The 15,093-nt window shown below is 38.8% G+C and overlaps 1 long non-coding RNA gene across 1 annotated transcript; it reads left to right on the top strand.

Moving 5' to 3' along the window:
• The first annotated feature begins 8,545 nt into the window (after nucleotides 1-8,545).
• On the top strand, nucleotides 8,546-9,930 carry LOC118479805. The gene is made up of 2 exons (XR_004860864.1): nucleotides 8,546-9,194; nucleotides 9,397-9,930. It is a non-coding gene; the product is annotated as an uncharacterized LOC118479805 (long non-coding RNA).
• The last annotated feature ends 5,163 nt before the right edge of the window (nucleotides 9,931-15,093 follow it).

The following is a 15,093-nucleotide window of genomic DNA, read 5'->3' as shown; positions in this document are numbered from 1 at the left end:
ATAAAAAGGACATTAGTGATCCTCATCATAAGAGACAAGTCTGATAGTGATCCTTCGAGGATCCTCTATCCTACCATGAGTGGCCCACTCCTTGGGCAGATCCTTCCCATAAGGGATGGTATCCCTTCTGACAAAGAAGAAGCGTCGCTTCCAATTTGTATCATTTTTTGTAACCTTAAAAACAGGGTGATCCTCCCCAGCTTTCCGTTTCAACAAATATCGATAAGAGCCAAATGAGGTAAGATCATAAAGCTCGGCCAACTCCGCCATCCCTAGGTCAATCCCTTTCTGCTCGATGATCCTCTCGAAGGTATACAGAACCCTCCAGATCATCGGCATAGCTTGGATATAAGAGATGCCGGTTAAGGAAAAGAAAGATTGGGTGAAGGCTGGAAAAGGATACGAATATCCTATGGAGAACAGAGTTGCAGGAAAAGCCACCCAGGTGTCGGAGATAAAATCACTTAGGGCGATAGGAGAAAAAGATATAAAGACGGTATCCGCCGGAAAACAGTGACGGATCCTATCAATGAGAGCATCGGTGTAACAGCATCTCTCAGTAGGAGAGTCCTTGATGATCCCTTGGCTTTTTAGGGAACTACTCTTCTTGTGATCCTTATGAGGAGAATTTCGGAGCAACATCCTTGCGGGAGAATAGAAACAGGGGAGTAGAAAACAGAGTAATAGAAGAAAGAAAGAGAAGATAAGGGAAGGGAATACCTGATCAACCTTCGGTGGAGATTATAAAGGGAAGATATCTTGAATTTAAATGAGGATCGATCCCAACCCTATCTCCTATTTATAATCATGATTTGCAGGGATGTCACTTCAGTGACGTAATGATCGCAACGGCTAGTCCGGTTGTAACGGCTAGTTATTCGGAGTTGCCCGTTGGAGATAAGATCAAAACAAAATATAACTCGTTAATTTACAATAAACTCCTTATATTTTGGGGGCAATTGTTAGGGCTGGATTTTTACAATACATGATCCTCACATGTGATCCTAACCAGTGATCCTTGTTTCTTTGGCAGATAGTGATCCTCAGCAGACTCCCAGGATCAGGATCACAGACCATCATAGGATCCTCATGCTAACAGTTGCTTTCGTTGAATTTAATGTTGTTTTGCAGGAATGACTAGCAGGATCCGCTCTTAGCATCACAATTAAAGGACACGTCTTCACAACTATGGCATGTGCTTAATCGGAGATGGACGTTGTGAAGGATATGGAAACTTGGCATGATTTAAGGGCGATAATTTAGGCTAGATTTACTTTTATTTCTAAAGGGGTAATGAGCTGATTATTAGTCTTTTTACCTAAAATAGGTCACCTACACTTGTATATATAACACTCTTCCTCATTCGGAAGAACACACAACACAACACAACTCTCACACGCTTAGACACTCGAAACTATAGTGATCCTTGTACTCAGCTCATTATCATCCAAAGTTGTAACTATTTTTCTTATATTGAAGTTTGGTGATCGGTAGTTGCCATCACCCGAGGTTTTTTATGCCGGAGATCATACATTGATCAAGGGCTTTTTCCTCGTATAAATCATTGTGTCTTTGCATATTTCACATTGAAGTGATCCTTTACTTTTTCTACAAACCAAGCATCATACCCCATTTACATAAAGTTTGGTTGCATTATCCTTGTGTGATTTTTGACCAAAACACAGCTGGTGGTGGAGGCAAAGGTGGAATGCCATTAGATGAATTGACTGCAGACATCGCTGTGGAGGCATTCTTCAACGATGAAGCCATGCAATACTCCGGAATGATCACCAACAGAAAAACTTTCTTATGAATGAAGCACCAATTGCCCCACGGTGGGTGCCAAACTGTTTTGGTCAAAAATCACACAAGGATAATGCAACCAAACTCTTTGTAAACGGGGAATGATGCTTGGTATGATGAACAAAGATAAGGATCACTTAAATGAAAATTGCACAAGTGACACAAGGATTTATACGAGGAAAAAGCCCTTGATCAATGAATGATCTCCGGTATAAAAAACCTCGGGTGATGGAAACTGCCGATCACCAAACTTCAGTATAACAAACAATGTTTACAACTTCGGATGGTAACGAGCTAGGTACAAGGATCACTATAGTATCGTATGCTAGAGCGTGTGAGAAATGTGTTGTGTTTTCCAAATGCTGAAGAATGCCCTTTATATAAGTGTGTGTGGTCGTATTTTAGGCAAATCACCTAACTACTAGCTCGTTACCCCTTTAGGAATAGAAGTAAATTTAGCCTAACTAATTGCCCGTAAATTGTGCTAAGTTTCCATATTCTTCATAACGTCTATTCTTGGTTATGCATGTGCGAAATCAGCGTGACAGATTCCTTGATAACGTTGCTAAGACCAGATCCAACTCGTAATTCCTGCAAAACAATATTAAATTCAAAGAGAGTAATCGTTAGTATGAGGATCCTTAGGATGATCCATGATCCTGATCCTGAAGCTCTTCTGAGGATCACTATCTGCCAAAGAAACAAGGATCACTTGTTAGGATATTATGTAAGGATCATAGGTCATTAAAATCCTGCCCTAACACCTGTCATCCTCCAGACGGATATATCTCAAAGCCCTGTTACGAGCTTCGTCGAGATTCCTACAGGGATTCATTACAAGATCCTAATAAAACTGAGAATCCTTTTGTAATCCCATCTTGAAAGCTTGCACAGCTGTTGCAACATCAAGATGTGGGATATCCAAGGATTCTCGACTGAATTTGTTCACATAATCCCTCAAGGATTCCTGAGGCCCTTGAGTTATCCAGTAAAGATCACTAGTTAGTTTCTCAAAACTCTGACTACAAGAAAATTGACTGTTAAATAAATTAACCAAATGAGCAAACGAAGTAATTGAGTGAGGAGGAACGTTTAACAGCCATTTTAAGGCTGATCCTGTTAGAGTAGAACCAAATCCCTTGCACAAGCACGCTTCCTTGAGCTCCGGAGGGATAGGGTTAATCTCCATTCTTTCCCTATACTGAGCAATATGCTCCTCAGGATCCGTAGTTCCGTCGTAAAGCTTCATGTTGGGGGTTTGAAATCTCTTTGGGATCTCAGCATCACAGATAGGATGTGCAAAACGAGATATCTTATGGCTGTCTTGGGACACTTCCGGGATCGGCTGGACCACCCCAGGTACACTGGATATCATATCCTTCAACTTTTGAAGTTCCCTAGTAAGTGCTGATGTCACACCTGTATCCTGCAAAGATCCACTATTGTTAGTAGCATGAGTATTATTATTATTTGACACGTTACCCGTTGGAGGATTTTGCCCATATCCTGAAGCATATCCTGAGCTCCTCATGGTTGACATCCTGACCGAGGAGGGTATTTCAGGAGTATGATTCTGAGGAAGACTGGGCACAATATTCCCCCTGTTATCCTCAGTATACACAGCTGAACTAAAGTTCAACGCTCTGGGGTGTAATGGAGTGACATTATCCTCAGCAGATCTGCTCGAGCCAGACTTCAGGAGTTGTATTTCCCTTAAAATCATTTGGTTTGTTTCCTGTTGCTGCCTCATTTGTTCCTGCACACTTCCAAATAAAGTAAGAATTTCATCATTAGAAGCTAGAACGGAAGCAGATTCCTGAACACTGCGGGTAGGGATAATATCCTGAGGTCGTGAAGAGGCTGGCGTCCTTGGAGGAGGTGGTGGAAGCACCGAACCAGTAGTAGCAGAAGTCATAGCAGACACAGTAGAGGAACTCATGTTTGATCTTGAGGCCATTATGGACAATGTGGCAAAAAGTTTTGAAAATAGAAAACTGATTAGCGATTTGACAAAAATTTTTAGTAAAGAGAGCACCACTTGCCCCACGGTGGGCGCCAAATTGTTTTGGTCAAAAATTACCGAAGCAATTAAGTGATCAAATTAGTTAAGTGAGGTAGTGTGCTAAGAGAATGTGTTCAAAAATATGTCAATTGAGTTATTTGCAAAAACAGTTTCAGGATACGGCTCAGGATATAGAGTCGTATCTGTGATCAAACAATGAGCAAAAAAGTAAAGTAAATGACACGAGATGTACGAGGAAAGCCCTTGATCAATCTAGATCGCCGGCATAAAACCTCGGGAGCTGACAATCGCAGCTGCCTTGTTCTTCTATTACTTCCAATATCAGGATACAGTGCAGGATGTGGTGCGGATCGACTAAGTGTTACAACGAAATTTGAATACAAGTGGGTTGTTTGCAATGAGCTAGAAAGTGAAAGTATGTGAGAGTGTTAGTGGAGATCGTTTGCCTTAAACTGATCCGCCCCCATCTATTTATAGTAAAGATAAAATAACAAACTATCCTAAACTTCCGGGATCCACCGAATATTCCTTCATCGAACGTTGTAGACCTGGTCTTTCGGGCTCAACGTCTCTCCTTCAACAAACTCGTCCGAGTCCTGAGGAGAAGAAGTCCTCTTGACCGTTAGCAAGTCTCAGCCTTTAACCTGCACGTGGTTAATTAATAAACCTTAGGATATCGCCCAAGATGTTAGCAATATCCTCTTCCAGCATCCTGGTCACAAATAAACAAACAAAGGCAGGATATTGGTCAGGATATGTATGCTTAGAAAATGAGCCATAACAATTCCCATAATTGGAAACACATCTTCACATGAGCATTGGGTTGTCATGAACAAAATTAAAAATTATAATTTATGATCTCATATGTAAAAATAAACGTGTTAATGTAATACTAAACATATAACTGCTTTTGTGATTTGACATTGCAATGCAACTGTTGTAGTCTTATTGAAGTAGAGAGGAAGTCATTTAATTATTCTTAATCGTGAATGCACAATCAAAACGAAACATATATCTGTCGAGATGTCGACAACGGTACAGAGCGTATGGTGCATCTTCAATTTTTAGAACGACTGAAAATCCATTTAGGTTAATAATCATAAACACAAAACCTAATTAAAGAAACATATGCATCCATTACAAAATCTGGTAATAAACATACCTAAACTTCACCAGCTTGATGGTAAACATCTGCACCTGATACATAAATAAATGAATCAGATTTAATCATCAACAATTTTCATCAGCAATTTTAAAACAAAGATCTTGTACCCGATGACAAAAACTGAACAAACTCGAAAAAAATGAACAAAATTGCACCTGATTCCTTACAAACTTCAACAGCTTCTTATTTCACCACCAACACCGAATGTTTCAAATTCAAACCCATGAAATCTCGTTCCATAGTTCCACTACAAGATTCCAATCCCGTTTTCATCAAACTTTCACCCGATCAAAAACGCTCAAAATTTCAAAAAACCCAAAACCCTAAAAATAAAGAACAATGTACCATCATACTGAAACTCAAAAGGGGATAATGTAAATCAATCATCTGGATGGACGAATGTTGTTGTTCATGAGGTCTGTGCTTTCTATGGTTCAGAACTATCACAAACCATGGCTGCAAGAAGGGTTGCAGGTTTAAACTTGCCTTCCACTATTCTTGCCACGCCATGGTCATGAATTGTGTGTAAAAATGTTTAAGTCATCATAACCAAACCACAGACCACTACCAATTGAAACCAGAGCCACCATCGTCAACCACCGTCCAGAAACCCTAAAGGGTTCCAAGACGAACACGGAACAACACAAACGCGGCGTCGGAGAGTCTGTGCTCCCCATCATCAACAGAGATACTGAAACAAAAACCTTCCATCATGGCCACATCAAAATCAAAGAAGAAAAATTTTAGATATAAATCTACAAAAAAAAATCGATGTACCTTATCAGAAGTTTTAAATAACATGAGATCCAGAAAGAAAAGTTCGAGTTGCAGAAATCAACATTTATTCCCATAATTGGAAACACTTCTTCACATGAGCATCAGGTTGTCATGAACAAAATAAAAAAAATATATAATTTAAGATCTCATATGTCAAAATAAACGTGTTAATGTAATACCAAACATATAACTGCTTTTGTGATTTCACATTGCTATGCAACTGTTGTAGTCTTATTGAAGTAGACAGCAAGTCATCTAATTATTCTTAATCGTGAATGCACAATCAAAACGAAACATATATTTGTCGAGATGTCGACAACGGTACAGAGCGTATGGCGCATCTTCAATTTTTAGAACGGTTGAAAATCCATTTAGTTTAATGATCATAAACACAAAACCTAATGAAAGAAACCTATGCATCCATTACAAAATCTTGTAATAAACATACCTAAACTTCACCAGCTTGACGGTAAACATCTGCACCTGATACATAAATAAGTGAATCAAATTTAATCATCAACAATTTTCATCAGCAATTTTAAAACAAAGATCTTGTACCTGATGACAAAAACTGAACAAATTCGAAAAAAATGAACAAAATCGCACCTGATTCCTTACAAACTTCAACAACTTCTTCTTTCACCACCACCACCGAATGTTTCAAATTCAAACCTATGAAATCTCGTTCCATAGTTCCACTACAAGATTCCAATCCCAATTTCATCAAACTTTCACCCGATCAAAAACGCCCAAAATTTCAAAAAACCCAAAAACCTAAAAATAAAGAACAATGTACCATCATACTGAAACTCAAAAGGGGTTAATGTAAATCAATCACCTGAATGGACGAATGTTGTTGTTCATGAGGTTTGTGTTTTCTATGGTTCAGAACTTTCACAAACCATGGTTGCAAGAAGGGTTGCAGTTTCAACTTGCCTTCCACTATTCTTGCCACGCCATGGTCATGAATTGTGTGTAAAAATTTTTAAGTCATCATAACCAAACCACAGACCACTACCAATTGAAACCACAACCACCATCGTCAACCACCGTCCAAAAACCCTAAAGGGTTCCAAGACAAACACGGAACAACACAAACGCGGCATCGGCGAGTCTGTGCTCCCCATCATCAACAGAGACACTGAAACAAAAACCTTCCATCATGGCCACATCAAAATCAAAGAAGAAAAATTTAAGATATAAATCTAAAAAAAAATCGATGTACCTTATCAGAAGTTTTAGATCGAGAGATCACTGTCATAATCTAAAGTATAAATCGAGTGACCGTCATAATTCCAATCGGAACCGCCAGATCTCGCCATCGGAGCCTCAGATGACAAAATCATCTTCATCGATTAGAAAGACAAAGATGGTGATTCACGGACGGAATTCTTTGCGGATAACATGGTTCTTATAGAAGATGAAGAAAATAAACCATAGAATCGCCTGTAGGTTTGAAATGAGAAGAAAGAGTAAAGAAGAAAGAGAGACTTCCGATATGATTACTTCTTACTGGTGAATTAAATGCCCATTTCATATCCCAATGCATTTTTAAAATTCCCTCCTAACAATGGATTTATCATAATAATATTAATAATAAGAAATAATAATATAATAATTAAAAAATGGATTTATGACGTCAGCATGTACATGTGGCATAGCTTAGGAGTTGACACATAGGCAGATTTACATCAGCTTAAAACCTCTTATTATAGATAGTATAGATATATTCTTATTAGATTTTGATGTTGATTGTTCATTTTGACCCAACTTTCCACACCTATAGATTATAATCGGAGTATCACTATGCCCTATCCAACATGTTTTACAGTTATAAGATGTATCACACTTATAGATTATAATCGGAGTATCATCTATTTAGATTACCACTAGATGCCTCCACATTCCTCTTCTAGCCTCTAAAAACTTTTCCCTCTTAATCTCTCCACTCTCTTGTGCAAGTTGATTGATTTCTTCAATCATTTTCAATGTTCTTCCTTGAAAATAAGAGGGAGATTATTCGTCATCCTTCTTGTCGCAACAAAACATGGACAAAATAATTTCATCTCGAGGAATTGACATGTTATTCATAGAAAAAGTTAGTCATATCAATTCATGTCACAATACAAGAAGGTATAACAAATATCATAGTAATTATTCTAATGTCATGTCTTTCATAATTTATTGTTTGAAGTTGTCTTATAAGTATAACAAATCACCATAGTAACTTTGGTTTCTAGCTACTAGTAATTTGATTCCTCTTAGCACTTGAACAACTTGATTTTTGGTGTCCATGGTTCATGCACGTACCATGTTAATGACACTCAAACTCCCCTACTAATTCACAATCTTAATAGACGTATTTTGTTTGGAAGGGAGGATACACACATGCCTTCAAAGTTCAAACAGATCAACGTCACTTGTTACTCAATGTCAGAGAACACAACCCAAATAAAATTTCTTTCCTCTTAAAAATTAACAAGTAATAAGAGAGATTGTTAAAATAATATGTTAGATATATTTTAATTACTTACAGTTTAACATAAGTTTTAAACATGTTATAATATTTCTTATGTTTTTCGCTTATGAGGTCTGGACTGTGGGCTTAAAAGAATTGGGGATTGGGCTTACTTTGCTGCATAGATGGGCTGATGCTGTGGGCGGAAAGAGTTGTTGCTGGTTGAAGACTGTATAACAGAGTCTCTTGTTATAAAGTCCGGGTTACCCGGTTACCCAAAGTAGATAGTGGGTCTCTATAAAAAGGAAACCCTTAGCATTATTGGGATCATAACTCAGATATTTTTTTATCAGTCTCTGTCGTTTCCCTCTCTAGAAAGTGCTTAGGGTTTCCTGTTTATTATCACTAATTCATCTTGTTTTAGTGATTTGTGTGAGATCTAGTTAAGTGTCTGATAATCATCTGTAGCTGAGGGTTGAGAGTTGTTGATTCTTGTATCATCGACTCATTCTTTTGTCGTAATCTTTGGATCTTTTGGGTGAATAATATTTGGTTTGGGTCTTGTCGATTATCATCTTGATATCATTGTTTTGACATGGTATTAGAGCTCCTCTTGTGAGCTCTTGGGTTTGTTCCATTCCGCTGTGTTTTCTGAAGTTAGATCTGTATAGATCTGACTTGATCTGTTGGATGAGGTATAGATCTGAGTGAGCCTTGGTAGATCTTTGATTTGCCAACTTCAGATCTAGGGTTTCTTGGGTTATTCAAGAAGACTGTTGGAAGCTGAACCCCTAATCTAGGGTTTGGGAATATTTTCAAGAAGTCTCTCTAAGTGAAGGTCTGTGTTGGTCTTTGTAACCCTATAAGGTTACAAAGCAAACCAACCAGTCAGTGTAGCTGATTCTTCTTATTAGTGTGTAGCCCTAAGTGAAGGCTACAACCTGATTGCTTGGAGTTATACGCTCTTGGTTAGATTATTTCTTGACCTTTCTTTACAATTTTTTACATTTTTGTTGCATTTGTGAGTCTAGGCATTGTTGTTGCCGAGTTAGTCAGACCGCTTTGATGGAGTCTCTATGTTGCATTATTGTTGTGCATCTATCTGTGTTTTTTGGTTTACTTGTTCTTATTGTTTTTGGGCTGATTAGATTTAGTGGCTCCCTTGACAAGGTTTGCAGTGACACCTATGATTCAACACGGGGCGTGGTCAACTCTAAGATTCGCAGAATCTGAGATAGTACAGCAAGTACAATTGTCACGGGCCATGTCGTTGACACAAGGGGTCGTGTTAGTACAAGACCTGACACTACAATTAATGAAGAAGAGAGAGAAGGAAGGCCACGGGGCCGTGTGAATAGTCTGACTTCAGCTATAAATAAGGGTGCTTAGTTTCATTCTAACTCATCACTTGGCAAACCACTTCTCTCACACTCGTCACCACTCCACCACCACTACAACACCAACACCCACCACCATCATCCATCTTCCATCTTTTAGAGTGTGTAGTAGTCTCAGGATCCAAGATCAATCGTAAGAGTTCTTGTCAGAAAGGTCATGCTTGGCTAAATTCTTACATCACTTGGTGAAGACAAATCTTTTATGTATTACTTTTTGATTTCCAACCTTTGGCACCTTTTTATTTGGGTGTGTATTAATGACTTTAATAACTATTTTTCTATATTGAAGGTGAATTTAATTTAATCATTCTTCATGTTTTGTTGATTTACTCATTCGTGTCTTTACAGTCTATATAAAGCACGTTAACTGTCTGGAAGGGGGTTAGAAGGGTGGTTGGGTAAATTCTTGTCTCGTTTAGTGTATAGGTCCTGCGAGAACCTTGTTCATGCTTAGTAGGACTTCACGAGAGGTAGGTCTTAACCGCCTCGGGAGAAGTAAGAACCGCTTGAATCCCTTATCTATAAACTACTATTAAAACACTAAACCGACCATGCAGGACTGAATCCTTGCTGACTCAGACCAATAGGTTGAGGGTAACACTGCCTGGAAGGAGGCCTACCACTTTTCGCATTAATAACTTACTTAATTATCTTTCAATAATCCGACCTTGTAGGACTATAACCCTGCAGACTCAGATGAATAGGTTGAGGGTAACGCTACCTGGAAGGGGGCCTACTACTATAACTTAAAGATAATCTCTAAAAATGTCCAAACCGCGGAAATCATTAAAGGATACATAAAAGAGGAGTTGGAACGAAGTGATTCCTTTTTGTCTATTCCTTTTCCTTATATTTTTATTATTTTTATTTTCTAGTTTATCTTTTTATAACTCTCAAAACTTTTTATCAAAATTTGGTTAGATTGGACGTTAACGATAAGTCGGTACTAAAAGCTCTTGTTTCCTTGGACGACCTCGGTATCTTGCCATCACTATACTACGTCTGCAATGGGTGCATGACGTGTGCGCGTATACACATGTTTTTACACTGAATTTTACACACGGTTTGGTTTTAAATTTATAAAAACGATTTGTACTTCAACATTAAAACACACACGAAAGGGCAAGTGTACCCCGTCATACATGTAGTAAAGTATCGGTAAGAAACAAGTGTCGATCCAAGGATGTGGGCGGAGGAATAATACTAAACCGTTGTCATTAAATTACCGGTAAGAAAATAAGGGAGTGATTTGTTTAAACTTCTTACTAAAACATAAATTTTCATAAACATAATAGACTCCAAATAAGAAAATAAATATATAGCCTTGCTTCATGCACAACCAAAGTATGTGAACTAAGTCGGTTTTGTCACTTAAAACACTTGGTCAATTTTCCATTTATTCAAGACAATTAGTATCCCTTTCGGGAATCCTAACATGACAATTCTTTGGAAAGCTAAAACGATAAACACACTTTAACCACCTAAAATTGTTCTTTAACGCCCAATTGACAAATGTCTATGAAAATCCCCTAAAGAAAAGTTAGTCATCCGTTAAGAGTTTTCTAACTTTACTTAATCACGGAAAGTGACACCGATAAACACAATGTAACCACCGAGACAAGCATAAACTAGATTAAATCACAACCGAGTTCATTTTAGAAATCTTGAACATAAATTCACCAAGATAACAATTTTGGCCTAAACTACTAACTAAGCTAACAATTTATGCCAAGAATTTATAACAACACCATTTAACCCATTAAGGTCCTTACATGAGGGAAAGCTTTCTTGATTAACAATAATTACCCCTTATTAAACCACTAACCATTTCTAGTATCATGGTGCACACATTTTAAACAAGTTAAACTAGTTAAACAAGTTCAAAGACTACTAATACGTGATTAATTAAGCTTCTTCTTGCAAATATCTCAACTAACCACATACTAGTCATCCAAGATAATTAACTATAATCAAGAAATCAACATCAATAAACAAGGTTACAAACTAATCATCAAGGATTAACATAGAAAATGCTTCAAAGTGTCATTACAAACATAATTAACATACTAATGGTTGTTATTAAGCAAGGGATACTAGTGTTTTTTGCCCTTAGGCTTACAATAATACATAATCATCAATCTAAATGCTTGAAACATGAACAAAAACATGGAAAGATTCAAGAATCAAACCATAAACAAGCACAAGATTGAGAATCCAGATAGTAACGGAGCTAATCGGCACAATGGGGCTTGAATCCGGGTGAAAGCAAGAGCCTCCGGATCCTGATAATTCGCCTGATGAGCTCCCAAAAGTCCAAAATGTCGAACTGATTGCTGCCTTCTGTTTCTTATAACTTTTTCAGATCGCACGGTCGTGCGATTAAAGTGCACGACCGTTCACTTTAAGTTACTGTTCACCATACCGTGTGATATCAGCAAATCTTGGGCGTGCCATTGGTTGCACGAGCGTGCATCTCCGAGGTTAGGACGGCACGACCAGCTGCACAGGCAGTGCATTGCCGGGCTGGGGCTTGGTGTCGGATCGGCACGGGGGTTCCTTCTGTCGCACGGTCATGCGTTCCCGAAGATGCCTTGCACTCCTGATCGCACTGGCTGTGCATTGCCGAGATGAGCCCTGTTGTCGGATAGGCACGGGAGTGCCACCAAACGCACGACCGTGCAACTCGCCCAGATCAAATTTTTCCACAGAATCTTCGCAGCTCAGCCGTTTCGCCCGGAAAATCCTCGTTTTCATCATCTTCTTGTTTGGCACGCTGTTTTAGGCCTGTAAACAAAAATAAACCCGATTAAGTATCTGATTCTCGGTTTTACGGCAAAAAACGCGTAAAATGGGGGTAAAATGGGGGAATAAAACATATGTAATTTGGTGAATATCAAACCTCCCCACACTTGAACCTTGCTTGTCCTCAAGCAAGCTAAAATTAAAATGTAATAAAAGATAATTTCTAACGAGAACAAGTATTTACAAATTACCTACTAATAAACAAACATACGGTTAGCCGGTTTTTCGAAAGGCAACATCAAATGATTCAAACCAAACAAGCACATGCCAATATATGTAAAGATAACCATAAAGCCGTGACTTCTCTCCGATTGACTTAGCATGCTAATCTTCACACACCTCACAGTGTTCACACACACTCGGTTATATTTGTGAAACATACATAAAATGTGTATGTGTAAACACTCAATGCCTAGTCAATGAAACGTGTAATATCATAAGCTTGTCACAAGATCTTATCTCCACCAACTAACATGCGAAAAAGTGCAAATCAAGAGGTCTTTACGGGTTGTAACGAAAGGCTTGGGTGAAGGGCACGGAATGGGAATTTTAAAGTGACTAAATGGTTAAAACTCGGTAATCACGTTTAACAAGCGTAAAACAACTAAACTATATATACTAATGCCTTAAAAAGGCGACTTTTTGTGGTATCGAGCTCATCAACGAAATTTCATCATTTTAGCACTTAAAATTGCTCGAATTTTGTCTACTTTACCCTATTTTAGGGTGTTTGATTTTCTGATTTATTTGATTTTTTTATATATATTCTAATGGCTTTGTACAATGAACAACTAACTACAAGAAACGCTAGTTAAACGATTTTTAACCGAGTTTTAACACAAAAGGGTTTAAAAATAAAAAGGTTAAATTTGGCTAAGTGGGTGAATTGGTTGGGTAAACAAAAGAAAAACACGGGAAAGGCTCGACATGGTTAATCCTAATGGGTAGTGTAGGGTCCAGGGAAAGATAAAACAAAGAAAAAGGCTAGCAACAAAGGGTTTTCTATGTGCCTCTATCATTTCTACACAATTTCACACATTTATGGTCTTAAAAAGCATGCTAGTGACAAGTTCTAAACTACACGTGACATCCGGCTCACTCCTACTCCGAAATGAACAAACATATAACAAATTTAAGGCTCAAATATGCTCACATAACGGAAGGAATGGGTAAAAGTGTGAAAATTATCATGCAAGTCATTCTTTGTTTGTCACGTTTTTTTAGTTATTTTTTTCAAAATTTATTTGGCTTGTTGGGTTTTTGTCATATCTGAAGCTTTCTAAAACAACAACTAACCGGTTTATTTATTAAAAATATGTACAAAAGCTTTGATTGATTTTTTTTAGGACAAACAAAGTCAAAATGTTAAAACCCCTCCCCACACTTGAACTTCGCATTGTCCCCGATGCGAAACCCAGTATATAGAGAAAAAGGAGAATAACACTCCCCTGAAGATGACTGAGATAAAACGAGGCTCCAAGGTTGGCTCCAAAGTTGATTCTGCCGTGTCTTTTCGGTCCAAGATTTGCATCAAAGATCTGTATGGATGTCACAAAGCAAAGCAAAGTAAAACAAAACAGCAGGCGAGACAATCTAATTGCAACACAAACCATAACTAGAAAATAAAAAGAGTACTAAATATCCATACATAAACAAAGCAAATAAACCATAATGTCTGAAAAACAAAATACATAACCGCGGGTGTTTGCAATAAGAACCCAAAATGAACACCCAAAATAGACTCCTAAAAAACTACCACAACCACCAGCTCAGAACTCCACCACTACTCATCATCGACACCTCCACCCGTGCCCGATGCGCCAGCCCCGCCATAGTCGCCTGTGTTCCCGAATGGGAACTGTGGGGGCTCACCAAAGTAGTTGGGGTAGGCGTTCTGAAGACCCTCAAATATGTACGAAAACCCAGCATGCACCTCTTGGCGCATGAAATCCTGATTCGCCCGCATCGCGTCCTGGTTGGCTCTCAACTGCTCTTGATTAACTCTCAGCTGCTCTATGTTGACCCGCTGCTGCTCTTTGTTAATCTGCATCTGTTGGAATTGACCATAAAACTCAGGATATGACGGGATGCCGGGAGGCTAGTGCTGGAACTGCTAAGGCTCCTGATGTGGTGGTGTGTGTGATGGCTGCTGATGCTCCTCCTCCTCCTCGTCATGCATAACCTCATCATCATCATCCGCTGGCTCTGGTGGCAACGGGTCCCAGACCTCGTTGTCTAATCCCTTTAACCTATCTCTGTTGTCGGTCTCCGCGATTATCCCCATAGCCTTCAAAGAACGGATATCCACATACGTACCTTCAGTAACCAAAGTAAGACCTTCAACCACTTCTTCAGTCATAATACCCGTAGCGTAGGCGATTTGGGTGACGTATTGACCACCATGCATCTGACTGCTAGCGGTCCTGCCTGAACTATGATATCCGGTGTGGGACAGTTTCCCAAACTGTCCATGCGCCCTGTAATGGTGTGGCTAAAAATGTGGTGCATAACCCTAAGCAAAGGGTCTCGCAATCTTGAAGCTTTGGCTACCCGAGGATCATATACTGGACCCCCTCCGTGAGCGCATACAAAAATATGATATCCGGTGTGGGACAGTTTCCCAAACTGTCCATGCGCCCTGTAATGGTGTGGCTAAAAATGTGGTGCA

This window comes from Helianthus annuus, chromosome 6 (genome assembly GCF_002127325.2).
Source record: "Helianthus annuus cultivar XRQ/B chromosome 6, HanXRQr2.0-SUNRISE, whole genome shotgun sequence".
Classification (NCBI taxonomy): domain Eukaryota; kingdom Viridiplantae; phylum Streptophyta; class Magnoliopsida; order Asterales; family Asteraceae; genus Helianthus; species Helianthus annuus.
Note: the sequence above shows the minus strand (reverse complement) of the source record. Positions and strands in the feature narration are given on the sequence as shown.